The sequence below is a fragment of the Pristiophorus japonicus genome, chromosome 12 (genome assembly GCF_044704955.1).
Source record: "Pristiophorus japonicus isolate sPriJap1 chromosome 12, sPriJap1.hap1, whole genome shotgun sequence".
Lineage (NCBI taxonomy): Eukaryota > Metazoa > Chordata > Chondrichthyes > Pristiophoridae > Pristiophorus > Pristiophorus japonicus.
The window spans coordinates 189,945,743-189,965,641 of NC_091988.1; the positions used below are offsets into that span (position 1 = coordinate 189,945,743).

A 19,899-nucleotide genomic window follows, 5' to 3' on the forward strand; every position below is an offset into this window, starting at 1 on the left:
TCCTTCAACAATATCACTAAAACAGATTATCTGGTTATTAGCACATTTGTGTTTTGAAGCTTGCTGTGCACAAATTGGCTGCCGGGTTTCCCACATTACAACGGTGACTACACTTCAAGAAGTACTTAATTGGCTGTAAGCCGCTTTGTGACGTCTGGTGGTCGTAAAAGGCGCTACATAAATGTAAGTCTTTCTTTTCATTCTACACCAAAAGAGTGAGTGTTGAAGGCAGCTTGACAACGCCCGAGTCAAGTTTGATCTTGTCCACAGCCAGTGTCCCGGCAAATATTCCACGGCCCCCTACTCCAGCCAGGACACTGACTCCACTCCAGCTAAGATTGTTTTTTTTTAGTGATGTTGGTTGAGGGATAAAGACTGGCCCAGGATATCGGGGAAAACTTCCCTGGTCTACTTCAAATTTCATGATCATTTTGGCAGGAAAAAATAGAAAAGCAAATTATAATTTAAATGGAGAAAAACTGCAAAGTGCTGCAGTACAGGGGACCTTGAAGCACAAAAAGTTAGTATGCAGGTACAGCAAGTAATCAGTAAGGCAAATGGAATATTGGCCTTTATTGCAAGGGGGATAGATTATAAAAGCAGAGAAGTCCTGCTACAAGTGTATAGGGTATTGGTGGAGGCCACTGGAGTACTGCGTACAGTTTTGGTCTCCGTATTTAAGGAAGAATATACTTGCATTGGAGGCTGTTCAGAGAAGGTTCACTAGGTTGACTCTGTAGATGAGGGGGTTGACTTATGAAGATAGATTGAGTAGGTTGGACCAATACTCATTGGAGTTCAGAAGAATGAGAGGTGATCTTATCGAAACATATAAGATAATGAAGGTGCTCGACAAGGTGGATGCGGAAAGGATATTATCACTCATAGGGGAAACTAAAACGAGGGGACATAGTCTCAGAATAAGGGCCCGCCCATTTAAAACTGAAATGAGGAGAAATTTCTTCTCTGAGAGTTGTAAATCTGTGGAATTCTCTGCCCCAGAGAGCTGTGGAGGCTGGGTCATTCAATGTATTTAAGGCAGAGATAGACAGATTTTTGAGCGATAAGAGAATACAGGGTTATGGGGAGTGGGCAGGGAAGTGGAACTGAGTCCATGATCAGATCAGCCATGATCTTATTGAATGGCAGAGCAGGCTCGAGGGGCCAAATGGCCTACTCCTGCTCCTATTTCTTATGTTCTTATTTGGTGGGGCAGATGTGCCCTCGGTTTAACGTCTCATCCGAGAGATAACTAACATGTGGTGAAGTGGGAATGTAGATGAAAATGGGATTTGGACCCCAAAATCTAATGTTTGCATTAAGAAATAAAACCACTAAATGCTTATCACTTCATTGGAGGTTTATAAGCTTGCCTGATGTCAATCTCTAACATTGCCTTGGATTTCCCCACAGAATAATAGGTAGAGCTTGTGTGTAGTAAGGTTTCTCTTTACCCAGGTCTTTTAAAATAGGAGTACTGGCAAACATAAGAGGCAGATTGAAACAAGGACGAGCAAAGAAGTGGAAATTCTGGGCTCCAAATAACTTGTACTTAATGGAGTTGATGGCTTATTTAAAAAAAAATGAAGTGTTGTGAACTCTCATTCTATCACAGAGCAGCGCTGTCACTGTCCATTGGGAGGAGGTGTGGGGTGTGCGGCAGAAGGGTGCCAGTATGAATTGGGGAGAGAGCGCCAGAAATAACGTGCCGATAGGAATGAAGGATGCCTTTTTTTAAAATTCATTCATACATAAGAACATAAGAATTAGGAACAGGAGTAGGCTATCTAGCCTCTCGAGCCTGCTCCGCCATTCAACAAGATCATGGCTGATCTGGCCGTGGACTCAGCTCCACTTACCGCTCCCCGTAACCCTTAATTCCCTTATTGGTTAAAAATCTATCTATCTGTGATTTGAATACATTCAATGAGCTAGCCTCAACTGCTTCCTGTGCAGAGAATTCCACAGATTCACAACCCTCTGGGAGAAGAAATTCCTTCTCAACTCGGTTTTAAATTGGCTCCCCCGTATTTTGAGGCTGTGCCCCCTAGTTCTAGTCTCCCCGACCAGTGGAAACAACCTCTCTGCCTCTATCTTGTCTATCTCTTTCATTATTTTAAATGTTTCTACAAGATCACCCCTCATCCTTCTGAACTCCAACGAGTAAAGACCCAGTCTGCTCAATCTATCATCATAAGGTAACCCTCGCATCTCCGGAATCAGCCTAGTGAATCGTCTCTGTACCCCCTCCAAAGCTAGTATATCCTTCCTTAAGTAAGGTGACCAAAACTACACGCAGTACTCCAGGTGCGGCCTCACTAATACCCTATATAGTTGTACATGGGACGTGTGCATCGCTGGCAAAGCCAGCATTTAATGCCCATCCTTAATTTCCCTCGAGAAGGTGGTGGTGAGCTACCTTCTTGAACCACTGCAGTCTGTGTGGTGAAGGTACTCCCACAGTGCTGTTAGGGAGGCAGTTCCAGGATTTTAACCCAGCGACGATGAAAGAACAGCGATATATTTCCAAGTCAGGATGGTGTGTGGCTCGGAGGGGAACTTGCAGGTGGTGGTGTTCCCATGCGCCTGCTGCCCTTGTCCTTCTAGGTGGTAGAGGTCGTGGGTTTGGGAGGTGCTACCGAAGAAGCCTTGGCGAGTTGCTGCAGTGCATTTTGTAGATGGTACACACTGCAACCACGGTGCGCCAGTGGTGGAGGGAGTGAATGTTGAAGGTGGCGGATGGGGTGCCAATCAAGCGGGCTGATTTGTCCTGGATGGTGTTGAGCTTCTTGAGTGTTGTTGGAGCAGCGCTCATCCAGGCAGCTGGAGAGTATTCCACCACACTCCTGACCTGTGCCCTGTAGATGGTTGAAAGGCTTTGGGGAGTCAGGAGGTGAGACACTCACCGCAGAATACCCAGCCTCTGACCTGCTCTTGCAGCCACAGTATTTACGTGGTTGGTCCAGTTAAGTGAACTGGTCAAAGGTGGAGAAGAGTGCCTTTGTGTTGGAACAACTGTAGAAATGTAAAACAATTTAGCAACAGTCTGCAGGAATCAGGGAGGGGAAATCCTTGCAAGTATTGCCACGCTCTTCACTACAAAAGTGTTGGAATGTTGGGTATTTGTGAAGTTTCAATTATGATAAGCCTACGGCATACTATGCTTTCAGTGCAACTATCTGTCATAACCCTAAATTCAGGCCTCTCTTTGAGGCTGTGGCAGATTTTTCAAACTTTCCCAGAGGTTTGGTGTTGCATTTGTGGCTGGGTTACACATTGCAGCCAACAAAAGATGCAGGTCAGATGAGTTTGGATTAGGTGTGTTACAACATGAATGGTTCTTTTATCAAATGATTAGCGGGCGACTGTTCACTGCGTCAATAGACATGATTAAAATGGTGCTGCCAAAAATCATATCCATGTGTTGGGAGACCTGACTCATCGTATAATTAAGATTAATCTGTGTCTTCAGCAACGCTGCTTAAATACATTGATAAAGGAAGACTTTGTGCTTTGAAACCAGAAATTTAAGAGGTTTATTGATGAGCAGTAAATCCTTGACAATTTCAGGAATTTTCATTACATTTTTTTTTATGGGTTCCTGGTCGGGCAGTTTGGACCTGATTTATAGGGAGACATCCGATCTCTCGGAATGATACAGCACAGATGGCGGCCATTTGGCCCATCGTGGCCGTGCCAACTCTTCAAACGAGCTCTCCAATTAGTCCCACACCCCTGTTCTCCCCCCGATTTTTAAAATTCCTTTTCAAATATTTCCCAAAGATCCCATTCTTTGTTCGTGTTCCAGTCGCTTAAAGAAGTAAAAGAAATGGCAGGATGGTGTCGATGAAAATGTTTACTCTCATTTTGTACCGCCCCATGGTCACTTCCTAAATAACTGTTCCCTGCCCATGTAGTTGTGAGGTAATGATGATAGATTTTGCCTGTCGAGAACAATCCATTTAGAAACTCTTACAATGTGTTTCTTGAGAAAAGGGAGCGTGGGGGCAGTGTTGTTTTCTTTGTGACATTTTAGCATTTTCTTGGTGTAATGTATTTGCTTCATGGGTTCTTTGCTATTAAGAACTAATTGTGGTTTATTAGCAAAGGTTTAACAATCACACTACACATTACCAGTTCATCCACCAGGCCCGCAACCACCTGCCTCATCGTGGATCCCCTGAACCTAACTGGCTGGGGTTTTCTTGAGTCTTGTGAACATCACGTGACTGGCTAAACCACTCCCAACTCAACAGCTCTACAACTATTTTTGTAAAACATAAAATCAAGTGCCCCCTTATTAAAGGGCACTAGAAGCGACAAATTAACAAATTAAACTTTGGAACATTACACCAATCAAATTAAAATTAGGTTGCCGGGGGTGATGATGCACCCCAGTCCCTCCGGTGCCCACCTCTCGCAGAAAGCTGCGAGCATACTGGTGGACACTGCGTGCTCCATCTCCAGGGACAACCATGGCGCCAACATAGCCGCGGAAGAGAGGCAGGCAGTCGGGCTGTACGACCCCCTCAACTACCCTCTACCTGGACTTGTTGATGTCCACCTCGGCCAGGCCCAAGAGCAGTCCTACCAGGAGGCCCGCCGACCTGCCCGCTCCCCTCTGCACCGAGTGCCCAAAGATCAGGAGCGTTCAACAGCTCCACAACTATTTTTGTAGTTACCAATAATCAAGTGTCCCCTTATTAAAGGGGGGGGGGGCAAGTGCCCCCTTTTTTTGTTTTTTTCCATTTTTTTTTGAGGGTACTAAAACACATTATACAAGTGCCCCCTGGCTAAAAGGGAGATGGGGGGCACTAAACAAATTAAACTTTAGACATTAAAATCATATTAAAATTTGGTTGCCAGGGGTGGTGATGCACTCCAGTCCCTCTGGCGCCCTCCTCTCGTGGAAGGCCGCGAGCGTACCGGTGGACACCGCGTGCTCCATCTCCAGGGACACCCTGGTGCGAACATAGCCACGGAAGAGAGGCAGGCAGTCGGGCTGAATGACCTCCTCGACTACCCTCTGCCTGGACCTGTTGATGGCCACCTCGACCAGGCCCAGGAGCAGTCCTATCAGGAGGCTCCCTGACCTGCCCGCTCCCCTCCGCACCGAGTGCCCAAGGATCAGGAACGTTCAACCGCTCTACAAACTTGAGCATACTCACAGGTGCATACATTACACCTGGGGTCGTAGCATGATGTGGAATACAAGTTGGATCTCCCTTATGTGGAGCCACCTAGAACCATTCCCGGCCTCTCTCATGTGAACAAATTGAAATTGTTCCTCGCTGCCAACTCCTGCAATCGCTGGCCTGACCCCGCGATCCACCGCCCCTCCCCATGATCTCTCTGCCACACTCCCAGTCCCAAGCCAGGCAGCCCCGATATCCCCTTGCTCAATACCTGTACCATCCAGTTTAACGTGACCACCCCTCGTCCGGAAAAATCCCTTATCCAGAAATAGCCAGGTCCCGAGGGTTCCGGATAAGGGAGATTCAACCTGTATATCACAAATCACAACGTAAGTAGGGATGAGAGAAGCCCGTCTTAGTTTATCCATTCGGAGAAACTCAAGTCCCATTCTCATTACAGCCCCCAACTGTCTCCCAGGTGACTGCCTTCACTCCCCTTCCACAGGGCTGATCACTACAGCTGAAGAGTTGTCTCATATCAGTCCTACATTTGTCTTTTGCTAGTTTGAATTTGTGGCCTTGACCTACTGTACCAATTTAACTTAAAGTAGTCTTTTGAATTTAACATTCCTGTATGACTTACTCTTTAATATACTTCTATTCAGCACCCTCACAGTCACTTCCTTTCAAGATTGAAGTGCTGACGTTTTATGCTATGTTACAGGTTGGCAGCTGTTGAGCCTGTGGCACAGGGACAACTCATTGTAGGACACGTGCAGCCTACTAACAGGAAGAGAGCGATGGATTTTGCGTTGCCTTTCTGCCTCTGTGTTCATGTATCTGATGTAATGTACTTCCCCCTATGGCTCTAAATAATGTTTGAATCACTTCTCATATCCTCTTGGTAAAGCACCATCATTGCTAAGCGATTTCTTTTAAATTGAAGTATCTTGTCCACCCAGCCCCACCCTTTCCCTTCCAAAGCAACATAACACAAATGCAAGAAACTGTAAATGTTAAAAGATAAGCCACCAGTGGCAGTTTGTTTCTGCAGCACACTGCAGAGAGATGAGATCTGAGGCATGCCCCATCTAATTTTTCTGTGTGCAGTGAGTGAAGGCTCTCTTTGGCTGACAACAACAACGTGCATTTAAGATAGCAAACCAACCCAATGCACTTCACTGGAGCATATTCAGACCACAACTGACACAGAGACAGGAAAGGAGATGAGGGGGTTGACTTATGAGGATAGATAGGTTGAGTAGGTTGGGCCTACACACATTGGAGTTCAGAAGAATGAGAAGTGATCTTATTGAATCTTATAAGATAATGAGGGGGCTTGACAAGGTGGATGCAGAGAATATTTCTATTCATAAGGGAAACTAAAACTAGGGAATATAGTCTTAGAATAAGGGACTGCCCATTTAAAATTGAGATCACGAGAAATTTCTTAGTGAGGGTTGTAAATCTGTGGAATTCTCTGCCCCAGAGAGCTGTGGAAGCTGGGTCATTGAATATATTTAAGTCAGAGATCGACAGTTTCTTAACCATTAAGGGAATAAGGGGTTATGGGGAGCGGGCAGGGAAGTGGACCTGAGTCCATGATCGGATTAAATGACGGAGCAGGCTCGAGGGGCCGTATGGCCTACTCCTGCTCCTATTTCTTATGTTCTTATTATGTTCAAAGAGGTAGGTTTTAAGGAGCGTCTTAAAGGAGGAGAGAGATGTGAAAGAGGATTGAATCAGCAAAGGAGTCTTGCCAATACCATTAATATAAAGTGTAGGACTTTGCTCAGGAATAAAATAAACTTGCAGCCCAACTGGGAGGGTGTCAGCTTCAGTCATAAAAATGTAAGAACTTAAGAAATAGGAACAGGAGTAGGTCATTCGGCCCTTTGAGCCTTCTCCGCACTATTCCCATATTCCTTGATTCCCTTAGTATCCAAAAATCTATCGATCTCTGTCTTGATATACTCAACGATTGAGCCGCCGCAGCTCTCTGGTTTAGAGAATTCCAAAGATTCACCACCCGATGAGTGAAGAAATTTCTCCACATCTCAGTCCTAAATGGCCAACCCCTTATTCTGGGACTATGTCCCCTAGTTCTAGATGCCCCAGCCAGGGGAAATATCCTCCCTGCATCTACCCTGTCGAGCCTTATAAGAATTTTATAGGTTTCAATGAAATCACCTCCCATTCTTTGAAACTCTCGAGAATATAGGCCTAGTCTGTGCTGGGTTAGCTGGCATCAGACATGTAAGCAACCAGAGTAGAGTAGAGTTGAATATTTAATGGGACGTTTATTAGCTAGTGTGGTGAATCTCTTCAGCCAATCCTATCTCTGCATGCAGAAAGGTGCGATCCCAGGGGTAACCGGAAACTGGCTTTTAGTTGGTTAAGCGCTTCTGGTGCTTTTCAAAAGACATTCCCACTGACACCTGGGAGACCCTAGCCCAAGACCGCCCTAAGTGGAGGAAGTGCATCCGGGAGGACGCTGAGCACCTCGAGTCTCGTCGCCGAAAGCATGCAGAAATCAAGCGCAGGCCGCGGAAAGAGCGTGCGGCAAACCAGTCCCACCCACCCCTTCCCTCAACGACTATCTGTCCCACCTGTGACAGAGTCTGTGGCTCTCGCATTGGATTGTTCAGCCACCAAAGAACTCACTTCAGGAGTGGAAGCAAGTCTTCCTCGATTCCGAGGGGCTACCTCTGATGATCTGTCATTTAAAAGTGTTAAAACACATGACCAACTGAAAGCTAGTTCCCAGTCATCGTTAGCAATGTAGCTTTTCTTCATATAGAGCCTGGATTTCCTCCACGGTTTCATCCCCTATCTGGAGAACTCCTTATTATGGGCTCAATTTTTGCCAATGCCGTTTTTTGGCGTATTGCAAGAGTTACAAGCGTTTTTTTTTGACCCCGACTACTCCAAAAAAATAACTTGCAAGTTTCCCTTTTCTATTTTTTGAAATTGGTGCCATGCAGCCTGTCCTTTAGCTTTGGGGGGTTGGAATCTAATGTCTGTGCCGAAAAAAACAATGCCCCCCACCCACCCCACCCCTTTTGCGCATGCGTGGGAAAAAAAAAATATGTTTTTGACGTGACTGATATGGGCACACATGCCCAGTACACCTCCCGGTCTGCATTCGGCCATTTTTAAAGAGCCAGTTGCGTGTGGGAACTTTAATTCTCAGTGGAAAAATCGGAGCGGCACTACAAGATGCAATGCGGCTCAAGGACCAAGAATTTCTCTCAAGAGGAAGTGGAGGCACTAGTTACTGTAACTGAGGGCAGCTGGACACCAGCAGAGGTCACATAAAAGTTCCACCAAAAGAAATGAAGAAACGCTGGAACCAACTTGCAGACGATTACTACGCAATGGTGACCACCCCGAGGTCTGGAGGCCAGTGCAAAAAGAAGTGGCAGGACCTTGGTCAAGTAGTTAGTGTAAGTAATATTTTCATTTCTGTATATGTCCTAGTCAGCAGAAAGACACCCTCTCTAAAAAAATTATATTTTCATCTTTGCAGAGGAAGGTGGCACACAACAAAAGGGAAAGAACTCGAACAGGAGGAGGCCCGGCAAATCTGCACCCACTGACACACTTGGAAGAGAGGGTCGCTGCTTTGATGGGTCCTGCCTGGAGAAAAGCAACCACCACTGCACAAGCTGGGCCCACACTGGAGGGAGAGGGTAAGTCCTGCAAATTCCACAGTCCGGCTTTGCTAAATGTTAAATACTGCGTGGGCTAGCCATGCTTCGGTTCATGGGGATGTCTCCGTCAGCTACGCTTCGGTTGATGCAATGGACTATTATTCATCGTGGCCCTTCAAATGAGCCTGCTGCCTGCGCTGTGTGAGCCTACTCATGCCACTCTGCCCCCTCCTCTGCTGCTAACCATTCGTCTGTTCTGTTATATTTTGCAGAACTTGAGGCCAACCCTGACAAGACTGAAGCCGATGCAGAAGGATATTCAGATGCGGACGAGCCTGAACAGGAGAACATCTTCCAATCCCATCTTCCAGACCAAGAGCATGAGGGGGAGGGGATGGATGAAGCCCCCACTGTTGTACTCACTCTGGAGGAGGTGCGGCTGCGGCCCATTGAGGTGCCAGGTCCTTCCCTGAGTGGTACGAGTGTTGGGACATTCCATGGTTTCTCACCGTCCGAGGCTCGGGATTCCAGTGGGGTGCAGCGAGGCACATCCAGGGCCCCACTGTCCCAGGCTGCGGGTCCCAGTGGGATGCAGAGAGCCACACCCAGGGTGAGGAGGGAAAGGAGAGCTTGACAGCGCTCTCCTGAGGTGCAGGATCTAACACATGTAGTTCAGATGATGGCAATGAGTGGTGAGAGCATTGACCTTACGCGATCACTCCTGGACACCTTCAGCGGGGTGGGTGATGAGGTATTGGGATTGTTGGGAGAAATAACAACACTCTCATGAGAAATGGGAACACTGTCCGGGAACATGAGGGAGGGAATGTCGCAGGCAGCTGATACACTGTCGGTGAACATGAGGGAGGGAATGTTGCAGGTGGTTGAAACACTGTCAGGGCACATGAGGGAGGGAATGTCGGAGTTAGCTGCTGCAATAAGGGAACCCGCCCAGACTCCGTGGCCATTGACAGAATCAACTGCCACTGCCACTCCAATCTCCAAACCAGCCTCTGAAGAGACCCAAGCCAGGCCTTCCACATTACTGCCTGCCCACGCCCCCCATCAAGAAGTGCACATTACCCGAGATGTTCGAAAGAATAAGCTTGGTACCAACCCGAGAAACACTGCGCCACTGCCTGCAGGCAGGGATGGAGTCACCAAGACCAGGCGCAGCAGGCGATCCTGTAATAAGGTGCAGTCTTTCTTTGCTGCTGTTGTTATTATTGTTACTGTTGTAACTTATCAAATTAAAGTTTTTTGTAAGTTTGTAAATTTACAAGTTTAAAAGTTTGTAAGTGATCTTAACTGACAATTTTAAAAGTTTGGTACAAGAATATTTTTATTAAAGTTAGGTTAAGTACAAACAAGCGTTAAACTTTTGAATAAAATATTTGAAATTATAGCTGAATCATTTCCACTATTTGTTCCATTATTAACACAACTTTTTAAACTAAAGAAGAATCATTTACAATATTTGTTCCATTAACACAACACAACATTACGGAACAGGTCCAAACAGTAAATATGATCCATTTGGAATAGTTGGCGCTGAGCCTTCAGGCAACAAAGGGTTCGTGGATGAGCTGCTGGCGCAAGGCTCGAGCAATCGTTAAAGGGGCATGACGGCCCGCCCTCCTCCGCCGTCATGCTCCGGGTTCAGGTAGTTGCATGGCTTCCTTGTCGTCCTCCCCCTCCTCGTCATCTGCAACTTCCTCCTCATCAGCCACGATCATCGCAGGTGGGTCTTCTCCTACCAGCTGCTGCTGCCTCATGATGGCTAAGTGATGCAGCATGCAGCACACAACAGTGAACTGACCGACAGTCTCAGGAATATTGCAAGTAGCCTCCGGAATGGTCCAGGCATCGGAAACCCTGTTTCAAGTGCAGCTGTAATCTTCACTTCAACTGAAAGCAGTCCTCCTGATGCTTCTAGGTTGTAGGTCTGCTTTTACGAACTCACAGATCTCAGTTACAACTTCTTTGTGGAAATGCAGCCTTCTTACACAGTCTGCATCACTCAGGTGCAGGTACGAACGCCTGTCTCAATATACCCAACGTGGTAAGGCCTCCTGCCCATCATCCTACGTGCTCTGAGGTTCCTCATGCAATGACGTCGAATCAATCGTCTCCTCCGCAGCACCATCGTGTAGAAGGCTTGCACGAGGTGTGGCATTGTCAATATTGACCCCATAATTGTACCTTTGCAAGAAGCTCAAAACAGCAGGACAAGGAGTTAAAGCTTCTCTCTCTCTCCCCAAGGTTGACGCCCTAGTGTGGACCTCAGCCAGGCCTGCACATGCACAATAGGCTTGCTTAGAACGGGAAGCTAGGCATTCAATGAGGACATTTAGGGCAACGAAGTCTAATGCAATTCTTTAATTTTAGATTTTTTTCCAAGTACCACATCTCCACCGACCTAACGTCTCCTCACCGGGCTCGAGGGTCGGCGGGCACAATCGTTCCCTCACCCGGACACGGGCTTGGCGTTCAACACCACTCCACCCCCCACACCCCCACACCCACCACCCCACCGCCGAAGTTGCTGCACAGTGTAAGACTTCTCATCGCTTCAGTTCAGCTTCCAACCCCCTCACCCCTCACCCCCGGGCTTCTCTTGAAGATGAACCCCGAGCCCCTGTGTCCGGGCGAGGGAGCGAGTTCAGCCGGCCGATGCTTCCTCGAGCCCACTGAGGAGACGTTCGGTGGTGGCGTAGCACTTTGGAAAAAAATCCAAAATTAAAGAAGTGCATTAGACTTCTCCATTTTGAGTTTGAAAAAATTAAGCTTCATAATGTATATTCTTTGTCTTCTTGACTCCTTCCAAAACTTTGCCTAAAAACAATGGCGTCTTTCTGCGCCGATTTTTTAATGTGCGCTGGTTTTTCTTAAGTGCCCAGAAGGTTTTTTGGGAATGGTCACATACGCCGCCCTAGGAGAAATGTAAGTTGGCCAAACTTGCATAAATCTGAAAAACTGGCGCAGACGTCAGGTTACCCCATATGACGCAAAAAAAAAAACTAACCTCAAAAAAATTGTAACTAACTGAGTTACGCTGGTGCAAAAACTTTGGGGAAACTTGGACATTTTAATTTACGCCAAAAAAAGCAGCACGCAGCAAAAAACAGCACAGATAACTGGGGAAAATTGGGCCCTATGTCTTAGCAGGCCAGGGCACGGGCTGTATGGACAATCTGGCACCAATAGAGGCTTGTTCTGGCAGGTGCTGGGAGAGGTGAGTGTAAGGGTGGCAACTATGGTTGGGCGTATTCTTTGAGGTTTCATCACATCGTCTCCAACCGACCCACCCAGTCAAACCGGTATATTTTTTATAATTAATAAACTGAACATGGAAAAAAAAAACGTGCAATTTTTTTTCAACGTCCTTTGATTAATCTCCTGGGTTGCTTGCAGCAGAGTCCAGGAAATTCATCTTCAAATCCTGGAGAGTCCAGGGAAATCCTGGAGGGTTGGTAACCCTAGGTGAGGGACCGAATAGACTTCAGGTGGAGAGCACAGCGCCACCTATTGTCAAGGTGGGAGTTGAGAGGACTCAACAACAACAACTTGTATTTAACATAGTGAAACGTCCCAAGTGCTTTATAGGAGTATTGAGATTAAAAACTTTGACACGCAATCAAATAAAGTTTAGACGTGAGAGACAGGTGAGATGTAAGTAGCACGACGGGAAAGTTTACAGAAAGGAAGAGTGGCAGTAATATATTACCAGTGGATCTCACAGAGTGAATCAGAAGATATGATGCCGTGTGATGTTTGAAGTGTAACCAGAACTAAGTTTGTTGTTTACAGGAAGTGCCTGATGAACACAAGAGTTTCAATGTATAATCGATGCATTGAACCCGTGCTACATCGGACCAGACAGCGTGAGGCTAAAACACGCGAAACAATGAGAAAAAAGTGTTTCATTCCCTGTATTGGTGTGTCTCATTTTGATGATGACGACAACAACTTAAATTTATACAGCGCCTTTAACATAGTAAACGTCCCAAGGTGCTTCACTAGAGCGTTATCAGAAACCGTTTGACACCAAGCCAAAAAAGGAGACATTGGGGCAGAAATTCCGGTCTCTCCAGGTCCGTACGGAGTGTGTATAGACCCGGGAAGGCATCGCTGTCATGTATTCAACTGTCATTGTAACCCATGTATAAGCTGACCTAAGTTGTACACCTTGAGAACATTGACCACAGAGGGAGAACTTGTGGGAGACACTCCTAACCTGGACTTTCCGGTATAAAAGAGGAAGCTCCACCCACCATCTGTCTCTTGAGGTCTCTTGGTAATAAAGGTAACTTGTCACAGAGTGATTTTTTTCTCAAGTATGGGCTTCGTGTACATTTGTACTGTATAGTAAGGACATATTATTGGCGACGAGAAACTGGGATTTAAACCACGTGAGCATGGCCATTAGCAGCACAGGAGAGGTATTGTGTTGGTGATGATTGGGACGACTTTATTGAGAGACTACAGAAAAGTTTTGTCACTAAGGAATGGTTGGGACAGGATTCGGCCTACAAACGCAGGGCTCATCTCCTGACAGTTTGTGGATCCAGAACGTACTCCCTGATGAAGGACCTTCTAGCGCCAGAGAAGCCGGCGGACAAGACATTCGAAGAGCTCGGTAAGTTGATCGGGGAACACCTTAAACCGCCGTGCAGCATGCACATGGCGAGACACCGGTTTTACACACACCGGCGGCAAGAAGGGCAAAGCGTTCCAGACTTCGTGGCAGATCTCTGGCAACTGGCGAGCCTTTGTAAGTTCCCAGATGCATGCAGAGCGGAGATGCTGCGAGACTTTTTTTATTGAGGGCATCGGGCACGCTGGGGTTTTCAGGAAACTGATTGAGACCAAAGACTTGACCTTGGAAGCGGCGGCTATGATAGCCCAGACAATTACCTCAGGGGAGGAAGATACCAGAATGATTTATGGCAAAAATCTTGGCTCAAATGCGGCAAACGACCAGAGAGTCAACATTGTTAACGCGGCACACAGTCCTCTAGGCAGACAAGGGCAATCAGACATGCCCCAGCATGCAGTCAAACCCAAAGGGGGAATTCAGCAGAGACAATGGCTGGCTGAACGGCGATTCATGCCATCGCAATGGACAATGCGGCCAGTAATGGGGCCATCAACACCTGTTAATGGTGCGCTTAAGGACAGTTACAGAGACAGTCAAAGACGATTGACTAGTAATGGATCTTTTGTTTCCAACAATGGGGCCTCTAGCTCATGCTGGAGGTGTGGAGGCAAACACCCAGCCAGAACTTGCATGTATCAGCAATATACCTGCAGAAACTGCAACGTCAGCGGTCACTTGGTGTGTATGTGCTGGAAGCCTGCAGCCAGGTTGATGTACGAGGAGGATGGGCCCGACGTAAGCCCTACGAGGCCAAATGAATACTGGGGGAAATTGCTGGAAGCTGAAGTTCAGCGAGTTCATGTGGAGCACATATACATTTCATATACCAGGACACCACCGATAATGATGAAAGTGCTCCTCAATGGCATCCCAGTATTAATGGAGCTGGACACGGAGGCCAGCCCGTCCCTGATGAGTATCAAACAGTTCGAAAGGTTGTGGGTGTCCAAGGCCAGGAGGCCAAAATTATTGCCGATTGACGCACTGCTACGGACATATACAAAGGAGATCATTCCGGTACTAGGCAGCACCACGGTAGTCGTGACCCACAAAGATTCGGAGAACAGGTTGCCACTCTGGATTGTCCCGGGGGACGGTCCCGCACTACTGGGGAAGAGTTGACTTGCCTGTCATGAACTGGAAATGGGGAGATGTCAATGCAATTTCTTCTGTGGAGCAAGTATCATGCTCACAGGTCCTGGACAAATTTGACTCATTATTTCAACCCGGCATCGGCACTTTCATGGGGACCAAGGTAGTGAGTCACATAAACCTGGACACCAGGCCTGTACACCGCAAGGCCAGAGCGGTGCCGTACATAATGCAGGAAAAGATAGAATGCGAATTGGACCGCCTGCTGAGGGAAGGCATCATCTCGCCAGTCGAATTCAGTGACTGGGCGAGCCCAATCGTGCCGGTGCTCAAGGCGGATGGGTCGGTCAGGATATGTGGTGATTACAAGGCCACCATCAATCGGGTGTCACCCCAAGACCAGTACCCGCTACCGAGAGTGGAGGACCTCTTTGCGACGCTATCCAGCAAACCTTTTTCAAAATTGAACCGGACCTCAGCTTACATGACCCAGGAGCTGGCAAGTGAGTCGAAGAAGCTGACCACCATCATGACACACAAGGGGTTTTTTGAGTATAACAGGGATTCATTCGGCCGCTGCGATCTTTCAGCAAAATATGGAAAGCCTCCTCAAGTCGATTCCAAGGACGGTGGTTTTTCAGGACAATAACCTCATCACGGATCGCGATACTGAAGAACACCTCCGCAACCTGGAGAGGTGCTACGCAGACTGGACCGGGTAGCACTGCGACTGAAAAAGGCGAAGTGAGTCTTCTTAGCTCCAGAGGTAGAATTCCTAGGGAGGAGGGTAGCAGCAGACGGGATCAGACCTACTGCGTGCAAAACTGAAGCGATCCAGAGAGCACTCAGACCCTGTAACACGACGGAGCTGCGTTCGTTCCTGGGGCTCCTGAACTATTTTGGCAACTTTCTTCCCAAATTAAGCACGCTGTTAGAGCTGCTACACGTGCTCCTATGCAAAGGTTGCGATTGGGTCTGGGGGGACAACCAGGAAAGGGCTTTTGATCACGCAATTTGTTCTGCTCCAACAAACTGTTAACGTTATATGACCCGTGTAAGAAACTAGTTTTAACGTGTGATGCGTCGTCCTATGGGGTCAGGTATGTGTTGCAGCATGTGAATGCCAATGGTCAGTTACAGCCGGTAGCTTATGCCTCCAGAAGTCTGTTCCGGGCAGAAAGGAGTTACGGGATAGTAGAAAAGGAAGCGCTAGCATGTGTATATGCAGTAAAAAAAAATGCACCAGTACCTGTTTGGCAGGAATTTTGAGCTGGAGACAGATCACAAACTCCTAACGTCCCTTTTGGCCGACAACAAGGCCATAAATGCGAATGCATCGGCCCACATACAGAGGTGGGCACTCACGTTAGCCGCCTATGACTACACAATTCGGCACAGACCGGGCACTGAAAACTGTGCCGATGCACTCAGCAGGCTACCACTAGCCACCACTGAGGGGGCAGCTGAGCATGATGCTGAGATATGGTCATGGCTGTTGAAGCTTTCGAAAGGGAAGGCTCACCTGTGACAGCCCGTCAGATTAAAGTCTGGACAAATAAAGACCCGCTACTGTCTTTAGTTAAGAAATGTGTCCTGAATGGGGACTGGGCAGCCACGTATGGGGCATTAATTAAACCGTTAATTAGGCGCAAGGATGAACTCTCGATTCAGGCCGATTGCCTACTGTGGGGAAACCGAGTAGTCATGCCCCAGAAGGTCAGAGAGGTGTTTATCAGAGAGCTTCACAATGAGCACCCGGGCATTGTCATGATGAAGGCAATTGCCTGGTCACACATTTGGTGGCCAGGGATAGATGCAGACCTAGAACTTTGTGTTCGCAGGTGCAACACGTGTGCTCAGCCGGGCAATGCATCCAGGGAAGCCCCCCTTAGCCCGCCAAGCCATGGTCAAGCATCTATGTGGACTACGCAGGTCGTTTCATGGGAAAAATGTTTTTGGTTGTAGTAGACGCCTACTCCAAATGGATTGAGTGTGCCATTTTAAATTCAAGCACATCCTCTGCCATGGTAGAAAGTCTATGGGCAATGTTCGCCGCCCATGGTCTACCGGATGTCTTGGTCAGCGACAATGGCCCGTACTTCACAAGCACTGAATTCCAGGACTTCATGGCAGGCAATGGAATCAACCATGTCAGAACGGCACCGTTCAAGCTGGCCTCAAACGGCCAGGAGTAACGAGCAGTGCAGATAATCAAACAGGGGATGCTCAGAATCCAAGGGGGTTCCCTACAAAGCCGCTTATCACGCCTCCTGTTGGCCAATAGATCCTGACCACACTCGCTTACAGGGGTTCCACCCGCAGAGCTGCTAATGAAAAGGACGCTCAAAACCAGGTTATCCCTTATACACCCTACTATGAAAGAAATTGTTGAGAGCAGGCGTCAGTCACAATGTGACTACCATGACAGGAATGCAAGGACACGATGTATTGATGTCAATGACCCTGTTTTTGTCCTTAATTATGCTGCAGGGCCCAAATGACTTGCAGGCACTGTGATTGCCAAAGAGGGGAATAGGGTTTTGGTAGTTACACTTACCAATGGACAAATCTGCCACAAACACGTGGATCAAACTAAAAGAAGGTTCAGCAACCCCATAGAAGAAGCAGAGGAAGAACACGACGTAGAGTTTACTCCACCACAGGTGACCGAACACTGGAACCAAGTGGAGGAGAACCCAGTCACTGTGGGCAGTCCGGACAGGCCTGAGGCACGGCAAACAGCAGACACTCAGGCCAGCGCCCAACAACCGGAGCCCCAACTCAGGCGCTCTACAAGGGAGCGTAAACCACCAGAGAGACTTAACCTGTGATCCCAATAAGACTTTGGGACGGAGGTGATGTCATGTGTTCAACTGTCATTGTAACGCATGTATAAGCTGACCTAAGTTGTACACCTTGAACACTGACCACAGGGGGTGAACTTGTGGGAGACACTCCTAACCTGGACTTTCCGGTAAAAAAGGGGAAGCTCCACCCACCGTCTGTCTCTTGAGGTCTTGGTAGTAAAAGTAACTGGTCACAGAGTGATCTTTTCTCAAGTATGGGCCTCGTGTGCATTTATACTGTATAGTAAGGGCATATTAATCGCCAAAGCCGGTTTTCAGTGCACAATGCGCATGCACTGAAAACTGGCTTTTCCAATCTATCAAGCTGGAGCTGGACAGATCTTCCGTATCTCGGCAGCCAGGACATTTGCAAGGGCCAGATTGCAGTATTTACCCATATCTTGCCCAGCAAATGTCCTGAAAACTCTTGCGCCTGATAAAAGCAGGCGCATAACCTACTTTTACAGGCGTAACAGTTTTAAAACACACTTAAAACATTAAAAAATAAAATGATAAAAATAAATTTTTTTGTTTAAAAACCTTCCCCACTATGGCAAGTTTATTTTAAACCATAATTTTTAAAACTTTTTTAAAAATCAGAATATATATTTTTTTATAATACACAAATAACTAATTTAAATTAATAAAAATATGTGGTGTATTTTTTCTATTTTTTTTAGTATTTGGTGGGGAGTGGGTTTCTCACTCATAATAATGGGAACTCTAACTTACGGGGTTCCCATTATTATGAATGAGAACATACTTTTACCTGGATTGGCTGCCCAGAGCCATGTGACTGCAGTTCCGGCCCTGCACACGTCCCGACGTGCACACGCTGCATTGCACAGTAAGTGGAGGCCTCAGGACCGGGAACTCGCTTGGGCGCAGCGGCTTCAGGTCATTGCGCACTTTTAAAAAGTTTTTCCCTCGATCGCCGGCGGGAAGCAACCAGCCGGGATTTCTGGGTCATTGGATCAGTGACTTAATATCTTGGTCAAAGAAATAAGTTTTAAGGAGGGTTTTAAAGGTGGAGAAAATGGTGGTGGTTTATATGGGGCGGGTGGTGGGGAGGTTAAGGGAGGGCACTGAACAGAGGAGAGAGGGTAAAGTGAGTTGATATCGAATGCAAAGATATGTATTGTCTGATTATGTTCAACAGAGAAAGACTATGGCCTAAAGGCATGTTTGAAAGAGAGAGAATGTTGAATATGTGCATGTTTTCAGTCCCTGGGGCTTTTCTTACTTGAGTTCATGTTTGTCAATACTCAGTTCTTGCTTTGCAAGTGATGTGCTTCTGGCTTCTCTAAGGCTGTGTTACAATGGAATGAACAGGCAGTGCAATGGTTTACTTCGGCTCTGAACATAGTAACAGGAGTGGGCCATTGAGGCCCTCGAGCTGTTTTGCCATTTAATGAGAGCACTTTACAGCCAATGAAGTATTTTTTGAAGTGCAGTCACTGTTGTAATGTAGGAAACGTGGCGGCCAATTTGCACACAGCAAGCTCCCACAAACAGCGATGTGATAATGACCAGATAATCTGTTTTTGTGATGTTGATTGAGGGATAAATATTCGTCAGGGCACCGGGGATAACTCCCCTGCTCTTCTTCGAAATAGTGCCCTGGGATCTTTTACGTGCACTTGAGAGGGCAGACGGGACCTCTGTTTAACATCCCATCCGAAATACGGCACCTCCGACAGTGCAGCACTCCCTCAGTATTGCACTGGAGTGTCAGCCTAGATTTTTGCTCAAGTCCCTGGAGTAGGACTTAGACCCACAACCTTCTGATTCTGAGGTGAGAGCATTACAATATATTGGTATATCCATTGGTTCAGACAGTGCTACAAATTCCAGAAGATCCATGATGTGTTACTGTTTTTGGAGACACTGCTCAGTATTTTAGATGACAGAGTTGTATATTTTTTATGTATGACTTTTTAAAAAGTTAGCGGCTGATTAATATGAGAGGTGATACATTCCCAGATGCCCTCTGGTTTAAGTGTACCAGCGTGCGTTCCTGGATAGTAGCTGCGCGATTCAGAGATTACCAACTGGTGATGGAGTGGTTATGTTCCTGGACTAGCAACCAGAGGTTGTGAGTTCAAATCCCACCATGGCAAATTGTGAAATTAAATTCAATAAACCTGGTAATTGTTGGGCTAGCACTGGAACAATGGTGCTCATTGTCATAAAAACCCAACTGGTTCACTGATGTCCTTCAGAGAAGTGAATCTGCCACTCCTACCTGATCTGGTCTACACGTGACTCCAGTCCCACACTACATGGTTGATTCTCAAGAAAGAAAAAAAGATGTGCATTTATATAGCGCCTTTCACCGACCACCAGGCGTCCCAAAGCGCTTTACAGCCAATGAAGTACTTTTGGAGTGTAGTCACTGTTGTAATGTAGGAAATGTGGCAGCCAATTTGCACACAGCAAGCTCCCACAAACAACAATATGATAATGACTAGATAATCTGTTTTAGTGCTGTTGATTGAGGGATAAATATTGGC

At 46.9% G+C, this 19,899-nt stretch overlaps 1 protein-coding gene across 5 annotated transcripts in view; it reads left to right on the forward strand.

Annotated features, from left to right (window-relative positions):
• The window catches only part of LOC139277617 (protein phosphatase 1 regulatory inhibitor subunit 16B-like), a 172,179-nt gene that overhangs the window by 100,952 nt on the left and 51,328 nt on the right, over positions 1 to 19,899 (forward strand). The gene's annotated exons all lie outside the window — the stretch shown is intronic.